Raw genomic sequence first — 10,581 nt, forward strand, 5'->3', positions numbered from 1 at the left:
GGGGAGGTGATGGAGATGTTGGTGAAGATGGCGGAGGTGTTGGTGTAGATTGCGGTGATGATGATGGCCCCGGCGGTGTTCCGGCGCCACCAGAAGCGAGGGGGAGAGAGCCCCCCTCCTTTTTCTTCTTCCTTGACCTTCTCCCTAGATGGAAGAAGGGTTCCCCCTCTGGTCTATGGCCTCCATGGAGGCGGAGGGGCGAGAGCCCCTCCGAGATTGGATCAGTTCTCTTTGTCTCTCTCTGTTTCTGCGTTCTCAGATTCTGCCCTTTCACCGTTTCTTAAATTCCCGGAGATCCGTAACTCCGATTGGGCTGAAACCTTCGCCCCGATTTTTTCCCGAAAATTAGCTTTCTTGCGGCCGAAGAAGAGCAGCAAGCGCCTTACGGGGGGCCCACGAGGATCAGGGGTGCGCCCCCTGCCTCGTGGCCCCCTCGGGCACCGTCTCGTGTTGATTCTTATCCCATATTTCACAAATATTCCAAAAATATTATTCGTCCGTTTTTATCCCGTTTGGACTCCGTTTGATATGGATATTCTGCGAAACAAAAAACATGCAACAAACAGGAACTGGCACTGGGCACTGGATCAATATGTTAGTCCCCAAAAATAGTATAAAAAGTTGCCAAAAGTATATGAAAGTTGTATAATATTGGCATGGAACAATCAAAAATTATAGATACAACGGAGACGTATCAGCATCCCCAAGCTTAATTCCTGCTCGTCCTCGAGTAGGTAAATGATAAAAAAGATAATGTTTGATGTGGAATGCTACCTAGCATAATCTTGATCAAGTATCTAATCATGGCATGAATATGAAGACATGAGTGATTCAAAGCAATAGTCTATCATTTGACATTAAGACAATAATACTTCAAGCATACTAACCAAGCAATTATGTCTTATCAAAATAACATAGCCAAAGAAAGCTCATCCCTACAAAATCATATAGTCTGGCTATGCTCCATCTTCACCACACAAAGCATTCAAATCATGCACAACCCCGATGACAAGCCAAGCAATTGGTTCATACTTTTTAACGCGCTCCAGCTTTTTCAACCCTCACGCAATACATGAACGCAAGCCATGAACATAGCACTATAGGTGGAATAGAATATGATGATGGAGGTTGTGTGGAGAAGACAAAAAGGAGAAAGTCTCACATCGACGCGGCTAATCAACGGGCTATGGAGATGCCCATTAATTGATGCCAATGTGAGAGTAGGGATTGCCACACAACGGATGCACTGAGAGCTATAAATGTATGAAAGCTCAAACTGAAACTAAGTGGGTGTGCATCCAACTTGCTTGCTCATGAAGACCTCGGGCATTTGAGGAAGCCCATCATCGGAATATACAAGCCAAGTTCTATAATGAAAATTCCCACTAGTATATGAAAGTGATAACTCAAGAGACTCTCTATATGAAGAACATGGTGCTACTCTCAAGCACAAGTGTGGTGAAAGGATAGTAACATTGTCCCTTCTCTCTTTTCCTCTCATTTTTTTTGGGGGGGGGGGGCTTCTCCTTTTTTGGCCTTTCTCTTCTTCTTTTTTTATTTTTTTATTTTTTTCATCCGGAGTCTCATCCTGACTTGTGGGGGAATCATAGTCTCCATCATCCTTTCCTCACTGGGACAATGCTCTAATAATGATGATCATCACACTTTTATTTACTTACAACTCAATGTCTAGAACAAAGTATGACTCTATATGAATGCCTCCGGCAGTGTATCGGGATGTGCAATGATCTAGCGTAGCAATGACATCAAAAAACGGACAAGCCATGAAAACATCATGCTAGCTATCTTACGATCATGCAAAGTAATATGACAATAAATGCTCAAGTCATGTATATGATGATAATGGAAGTTGCATGGCAGTATATCTCGGAATGGCTATGGAAATGCCATGATAGGTAGGTATGGTGGCTGTTTTGAGGAAGATATAAGGAGGTTTATGTGTGATAGAGCGTATGTATCATGGGGTTTGGATGCACCGGCGAAGTTTGCACCAACTCTCGAGGTGAGAAAGGGCAATGCACGGTACCGAAGAGGCTAGCAATGATGGAAGGGTGAGAGTGCGTATAATCCATGGACTCACATTAGTCATAAAGAACTCATATACTTATTGCAAAAGTTTATTAGCCCTCGAAGCAAAGTACTACTATGCATGCCCCTAGGGGGATAGATTGGTAGGAAAATACCATCGCTCGTCCCCGGCCGCCACTCATAAGGAAGACAATCAATAAATACCTCATGCTCCAACTTCATTACATAACGGTTCACCATACGTGCATGCTACGAGACTTGCAAACCTCAACACAAGTATTTCTCAATTTCACAATTACTCAACTAGCACGACTCTAATATCACCACCTTTATATCGCAAAACTATTGCAAGGAATCAAACATATCATATTCAGTGATCTACAAGTTTTATGTAGGATTTTATGAATAACCATGTGAATGACCAATTCCTATCATCTCTCTAAATAGATAGAAGTGAAGCAAGAGAGTTTAATTCTTTCTACAAAAGATATGCCCACGCTCTAACAAATATAAGTGAAGCAAAAGAGCATTCTACAAATGGCGGTTTTCTATGTGAAGAGAAACAGGTAATCCAAACTTCAAATGATATAAGTGAAGCACATGAAGCATTCTATAAAGCCATACTCAAAAGATTTAAGTGAAGTGCCAAGAGCATTCTATAAATCAATCAAGGACTATCTCATACCAGCATGGTGCATAAAAGAAAAGTGAAAACTAAATGCAAAAGACGCTCCAAGATTGCACATATCGCATGAACGAAACGAATCCAAAAACATACCGATACTTGCTAAAGAAAGATGGGATGCCTTCCGGGGCATCCCCAAGCTTAGACGCTTGAGTATCCTTGAATATTTACTTGGGATGCTTCGGGCATCCCCAAGCTTGAGCTCTTGCCTCTCTTCCTTCTTCTCACATCGAGACCTCCTCGATCTTCGAACACTTCATCCACACAAAACTCAACAGAAAGCTCGGTAAGATCCGTTAGTATAATAAAGAAAATCACTACTCTAAGTACTGTTGCAAACCAATTCATATTTTGTTTTTGCATTGTAGCTACTGTAATATAACTTTTCCATGGCTTAATCCACTGATATAAATTGATAGTTTCATCAAAACAAGCAAATTATGCATCAAAAACAGAATCTGTCTAAAACAGAACAGTCTGTAATAATCTGAACATTCACCATACCTCTGGTACTCCAAAGATTCTACCAAAATTAGGGAAAATAAAAAATTTGTATAGAAAGACAGTGCAAAAAGTTTCAGAACCGTTTGACGTTCCAGTAAAAAATGTAAAATCACGCACTACAGCCAAAGTTTCTTTTATGCACCGTACAAACCAACAAGTAATCTAAAACATCCTAAAGGCAAACCTTGGCACATTATTTTAATTTTTAAACCTTATAAAAGCACACAACAGAAATAAATGTAAAACTTCCGGGTTGTCTCCCTGGTAGCGCTTTCTTTAAAGCCATTAAGCTAGGCATATAGTGCTCAAATAATGGATCCACCCGGATCCCAAGGTATATCAAAGCCAATTTTAATTAACAATGATTGGTAATTTAGTAGTGAGCACAAAGTAACATATATCATGCAACAACGAAGTCTAACTCTCTTCCTATGCATCGGCATGTCATACAAGAACAATTCATGCACACAAAGTAAAGGCCAATGCATAGTATAAACAGTTTCTTGCAATTTTTTCGCATTGGAAACATAAAGAGGCGGAGATGTAGTTCCTCTCTCATAATAATTGCAAGTATGAGCAGCAAGCACATGCATATTATATCTATAAAAATCATCATGTGTAATAGTAAAACGCAACCCATCAATATAATACTTAATAAGGGTAAACTTCTCAGATATAGTGTAGTTGGGAGAATTCAAAAAGATAATAGGACTATCATGTGTGGGTGCAATAGTAACAATTTCATGTTTAACATAAGGAACTATAGCAAGTTCATCTCCATAAGCATAATTCATATTGACATCTTGGCCACAAGCATAGCAAGCATCATCAAAAAGGGATATTTCAAGAGAATCAACGGGATCATAACAATGATCATAGCAATCATCCTTCGGTAAGCACGAAGGAAAATTAAACAATGTATGAGTTGAAGAGTTACTCTCATTAGAAGGTGGGCACGGGTGATCAATCCGCTCTTCCTCCTTTTGTTCTTCGCTCTCCTCCTCATCTTTTTCATCCAATGAGCTCACAATGTCATTAATTTCTTCTTCCACAGACTCCTAATATTAGTCTCTTCTTGGACAGCGGAGACTCTCTCAATAAAATCAACAATATCGGAATTGAATTCATAATTCTCATAGCAATATTTAAGGATAGCTAAATTTTCAGGTCTGTAAACTGAATCATGAAAATTTTCACACTCTTTAAACAAAGATTCAATTTCATAAGCACCCATAAAAGCAACAAATTCTTCTATTTGTTTCACATCATAGTAATCATATATACCATTAGCATAAGAAGCCAAGGTTTTATCATCATTAAATTTGCATGAAAAGGGAATGTGTGGAGCCTTCATCCTAGAGCAACAAGTATAGTCATATCTCAAGCATAGTTCCCGAGCATACCAATACAACATATGAATTTGATCCCATAATAGTTTCCCTTTTTGAGTCAAGCAATAATCCCTAAAGTATTCACGTTGATCCAACGTGTCTCCCATTACATAATTGAATGGGATTTTCTCAGGATTATCAAAGTAGTACATAATATTTTTCACATAACCAGCATCGAGGGTTTTAGGAGGTTCCCCATCTCCATGAGTAGCAGGTACACCTAATTTCTTTGGTATTTCGTGTTCCATATCCATAACTAAAGATAGAGAACAACTTAGAACAACAAATAAAAATTACTTAGTGATAAAGCAAACAAGCACACACGAGAATATTCACCCCACGATATTGCTCCCCGGCAACGGCGCCAGAAAAATGTCTTGATAACCCACAAGTATAGAGGATCGCAACAGTTTTCGATAAGTAAGAGTGTCGAACCCAACGAGGAGCTAAAGGAGAACAAATATTCCCTCAAGTTCTATCGACCACCGATACAACTCTACGCACGCTTAACGTTCGCTTTACCTAGAACAAGTATGAAACTAGAAGTACTTTGTAGGTGTTTTTGGATAGGTTTGCAAGAATATAAAGTGCACATAAATAAAAAGTAGGGGCTGTTTAGATAAAGAAGCAATAAAGTTAGTATAGCGAGTGTGAAAAAGTGGTGGTAGGAGTTGCGAAATTGTTCCTAAGCAATTGACTACTTTACTAGACCGATAGCAAGTTTTATGTGGGAGAGGCCACTGCTAGCATGTCATCCCTGACTTGGAATTCTATGCACTTATGATTGGAACTATTAGCAAGCATCCGCAACTACTAATGTTCATTAAGGTAAAACCCAACCATAGCATTAAGATATATTGGTCCCCCTTCAATCCCGTATGCATCAATTTCTATGCTAGCTTGAAGTTTCTGTCACTCTTGCCCTCCAATACATAGTCCTATCAACATACAACTAACCCTATGGTGTGATCCACGCGCGCGCTCATATGATGGGCAACAAAGGACAGCAACATAACCACAAGCAAATTAAATCAATCATAGTAATTCACCAATCACCGATAGGACAACGAAAATCTACTCAGAGATCATAGGATGGCAACACATCATTGGATAATAATATGAAGCATAAAGCACCATGTTCAAGTAGAGGGTACAGCGGGTTGCAGGAGAGTGGACCGTTGTATATAGAGGGGGGAAGGTGATGGAGATGTTGGTGAACATGGCGGAGGTGTTGGTGTAGATTGCGGTGATGATGATGGCCCCGGCGGCGTTCCGGCGCCACCGGAAGCGAGGGGGAGAGAGCCCCCCTCCTTCTTCTTCTTCCTTGAACTTCTCCCTAGATGGGATAAGGGTTTCCCCTCTGGTCCATGGCCTCCATGGAGGCAGAGGGGCGAGAGCCCCTCCGAGATTGGACCCGTCTCTCTGTCTCTCTCTGTTTCTGCGTTCTCAGATTCTGCCCTTTCACCGTTTCTTAAATTCCCGAAGATCCGTAACTCCGATTGGGCCGAAACCTTTGCCCCGATTTTTTTCCTGAAAATTAGCTTTCTTGCGGCCGAAGAAGAGCAGCAACCGCCTTACAGGGGGGCCACGAAGGTCAGGGGCGTGCCCAGGGGGCAGTCGCGCCCCCTGCCTCGTGGCCCCCTCGGGCACCGTCTCGCGTTGATTCTTCTCCCATATTTCACAAATATTCCAAAAATATTCTCTGTCCGTTTTTATCCCGTTTGGACTCCGTTTGATATGGATATTCTGCGAAACAAAAAACATGCAACAAACAGGAACTGGGCACTGGATCAATATATTAGTCCCCAAAAATAGTATAAAAAGTTGCCAAAAGTATATGAAAGTTGTATAATATTGGCATGGAACAATCAAAAATTATAGATACGACGGAGCCGTATCAGTCACCTGGGCTTCCTTGCACGCTCGGATCATAGAAATAATCTCACCATTCTCCATACCTAACTCGAAACCACTATCGTCGAGAATCGAAGCTAATTGCGGATCAGAAAAAGTGTTCAGAATTTTGTAAGAGGGGGGATTACCTAAGGTCTCCAGGTTCTTGTCAGCAAGGTGAAGCTGAGCACTTTCCAGGGAAGAAAGCTCCCCCAGCGCCACCTTGGATCTTGCGCTTGGAGCCCGCTTGGTCACCGGGGTCGCCTTGAAAAGCTTGGCCTTAGCAGCCGCACCCGTCGAGCCTAGTGCAGCCTGAAGATCACTGCTCGCTGGAGCAGCCGGCGACGGGAGAGACAACACTGCAGGGTTGGTCGTCGGCTTCCGTCCTGCCATCTTCTTGGGGGCGCGCCCGAAGCCACCAGAATTGTGATGGCTTGACAGGGGAGAGTGGAGAGGTGGTTCGTTAGGCACACATCTGGCGTCAGAACCCTAGAGACCGGGCGAGACCGAGGCGGAGGAAGACACAACCCCAGCCACCAGCGCACCACCCATAGAAGACTTGGAGGCAGCAGCCAGCTTCAGATTTGAGCCATACTGATCAAACGAACGTTCCAGGGAGCGGGCCGTGGGGGGCTGCTCCCAGTCGTATCCAGCACCGCGAGTGCCCCTGGCTCCGGTGTATCCTTGTCCACAGGGGGTTCGCGCACATTGCTGCCCAGCTGATCCCAAGTCTCAGTGTCAATTGACGTGTCAGGCATGCTGTCCTCGGGGTCGTTGTCACGACACGCTGATACGTCTCCGACGTATCTACTTTTCCAAATACTTTTGCCCTTGTTTTGGACTCTAACTTTCATGATTTGAATGGAACTAACCCGGACTGACGTTGTTTTCAGCAGAATTGCCATGGTGTTATTTTTGTGCAGAAATAAAGGTTCTCAGAATGACCTGAAAATCAACGGAGATTATTTTTGGAATATATAAAAAATACTAGAAGAAGAATCCACGTCAGGGGGCCCACACCCTGCCCACGAGGGTGGGGGCGCGCCTACCCCCCCCCCCCCCCCCGGGCGCGCCCCCATGCCTCGTGGGCCCCCTGACGCTCCACGGACCTCAACTCCAACTCCATATATTCGTGTTCGGGGAGAAAAAACAGACAGAAGGATTCATCGCGTTTTATGATATGGAGCCGCCGCCAAGCCCTAGTCTCTCTCAAGAGGGCTGATCTAGAGTCCGTTCGGGGCTCCGAAGAGGGGAATCCGTCGCCATCGTCATCATCAACCTTCCTCCATCACCAACTCCATGATGCTCAGCGCTGTGCGTGAGTAATTCCATCGTAGGCTTGCTGGAAGGTGATGGGTTGGATGAGATTTATCATGTAATCGCATTAGTTTTGTTAGGGTTTGATCCCTAGTATCCACTATGTTCTGACATTGATGTTGCTATGACTTTGCTATGCTTAAAGCTTGTCATTAGGGCCCGAGTGCCATGATTTCAGATCTGAACCTATTATGTTTTCATGAATATATGTGAGTTCTTGATCCTATCTTGCAAGTCTATAGTCACCTACTATGAGTTATGATCCGACAACCCCGAAGTGACAATAATCAGGACCACTCCCGGTGATGACCGTAGTTTGAGGAGTTCATGTATTCACTATGTGTTAATGCTTTGGTCCGGTACTCTATTAAAAGGAGGCCTTAATATCCCTTAGTTTCCAATAGGACCCCGCTGCCACAGGAGGGTAGGACAAAAGATGTCATGCAAGTTCTTTTCCATAAGCACGTATGACTATATTCAGAATACATGCCTACATTACATTGATTAACTGGAGCTAGTTCTGTGTCGCCCTATGTTATAATTGTTGCATGATCGATCGCATCCGACATAATTCTCCATCATCGATCCAATGCCTACGAGCTTTTCATATATTGTTCTTCGCTTATTTACTTTTCCGTTGCTATTGTTACAATCACTACAAAACCCAAAAATATTACTTTTGCTACCATTACCACTACTATCATATTACTTTGCTACTAAACACTTTGCTGCAGATATTAAGTTTCCAGGTGTGGTTGAATTGACAACTCAGCTGCTAATACTTGAGAATATTCTTTGGCTTCCCTTGTGTCGAATCAATAAATTTGGGTTGAATACTCTACCCTCGAAAACTGTTGCGATCCGCTATACTTGTGGGTTATCACACGCCATCTCCACATCCTTGACTTGACCAACAGGGAGATACCGAAAATTGTTACTAATAAAAGAAAGATACCGGAAGCTGAAATTTCCACCATGCTTGCTAATTACACTTTTAAGGGTGGAATACCAAAGAAACTTGGAGATCCAGGAGTACCAACTATACCATGCTCCATTAAAAGAAACTATGTTAAAACTGCTTTATGTGATCTTGGAGCCGGTGTTAGTGTTATGCCTCTCTCTTTATATCGTAGACTTGATTTGAATCAGTTGACACCTACTAAAATATCTTTGCAAATGGCTGACAAATCAACTGCTATACATGTCGGTATTTGTGAGGATGTGCCTATTGTGGTTGCAAATGTTACTATTTTAACAGACTTTTTTATTCTTGATATTCCCGAGGACGATAGTATGTCTATTATTCTTGGAAGACCCTTTCTGAATATTGTAGGGGCTGTTATTGATTGCACCAAAGGCAATGTCACTTTTCATGTTAATGGTAATGAGCATACGGTGCACTTTCCGAGGAAACAGCCTCAAGTCCACAGTATAAATTCTATTGGAAAATTTTCAACAATCACTATTGGAGGTTTTAAATTTCCTCTTCCTACTGTCAAAAAGAAATATGATATTATTATTGTTGGGGATGTGCATATCCAGGTTGAGGTAACCTAGTGTTATTCGAAAATTCTTTGGTTTCATGTTATTCGAAATGAGTTTGTTAACAAGACCTGATCAACCTTGTTAGTGTATTCCTTTTGATGAGCATGACATGGATGAATTAAGAAAACACAACTCTCTGTACCCTCTTTTTACTTCCTGTTATTTATATTAAATAAAGCAAAAATCATATTTTCTGTCTGTTTTCTGAATTATCCATGCAATAAAAAATACCCCAAAAATAAAAGTTCTCCAAATGCCATGAAATTTAAATATGATTTTTCCTAGAATATTTGAGAATACCTGGCAATGAAAACACAGCAGGGGGAGCAGCCATGTGCCAACGAGGGTGGAGGGCGCGCCCCCTGCCTCGTGAACCCCACGTGGGTCCCCTCCACTTATTCCAGCCACCACACACTCCCTCTTCCTCCTGAAAAAATCACTAGCCAGCTCAAGCACGAGTTCTAGCTCATCTTGCTGCCATTTTCGATCTCCTGGCTCAAAGCTCTATTCACAAAACTGCTTTGGGGGATTGTTCTTTGGTATGTGACTCCTCCAATGGTCCAATTAGTTTTTGTTCTAGTGCTTTATTCATTGCAAATTTTTATTGCCTAGGTGATCCTGTTATTGAGCTTGCATGTCAAATTTATATGGTCCCAAGTAGTTCTAATGCATGATATGGCCTCTAGGCACTTGTAGAGTAGTTGCTATCAATTTTGTTGAGTTTGGTTCACTTTTATTTTGAGTTGCTAAAAATTTCAGAAATTTTCAAAAAAAGATGAAGAGATTTTTGAGGGGCTCATCGAGCCGAAGCTTGAAGGATAAACAAAGTGAAGAGAACAAGAAGCCGAAGTATAATCTCCCTCGTACCGCGGAAGTTTGGCCGTGTGAATGGCCTTGTGATGATTTCTTGAGAGAAGTCGTGATTCATGAAGATTTTTATTATTTGGCTGAGAATGCAGGCCTCACCGCCTTCCTCCACGACCAACGCGAACAGTATCTCTTACTCACCAATATCTTTGTGCAAAACTTTCATTTCCATGCTAGGAGCTCACCACCTTCGGTGGAATTTTATTTATACAATGAGCATAAGGAGATGTCACTTCGTGATTTATGTCGGTTTGTTTGATACCTTTTGAGGGCAGCATAGAGGAACCACATCGTGATGATGTGGAGGGATTTATTGATATGATTGCTGTA

The sequence above is a fragment of the Triticum urartu genome, chromosome 7A (genome assembly GCF_056163025.1).
Source record: "Triticum urartu cultivar PI428250 chromosome 7A, HENAU_Tu73, whole genome shotgun sequence".
Lineage (NCBI taxonomy): Eukaryota > Viridiplantae > Streptophyta > Magnoliopsida > Poales > Poaceae > Triticum > Triticum urartu.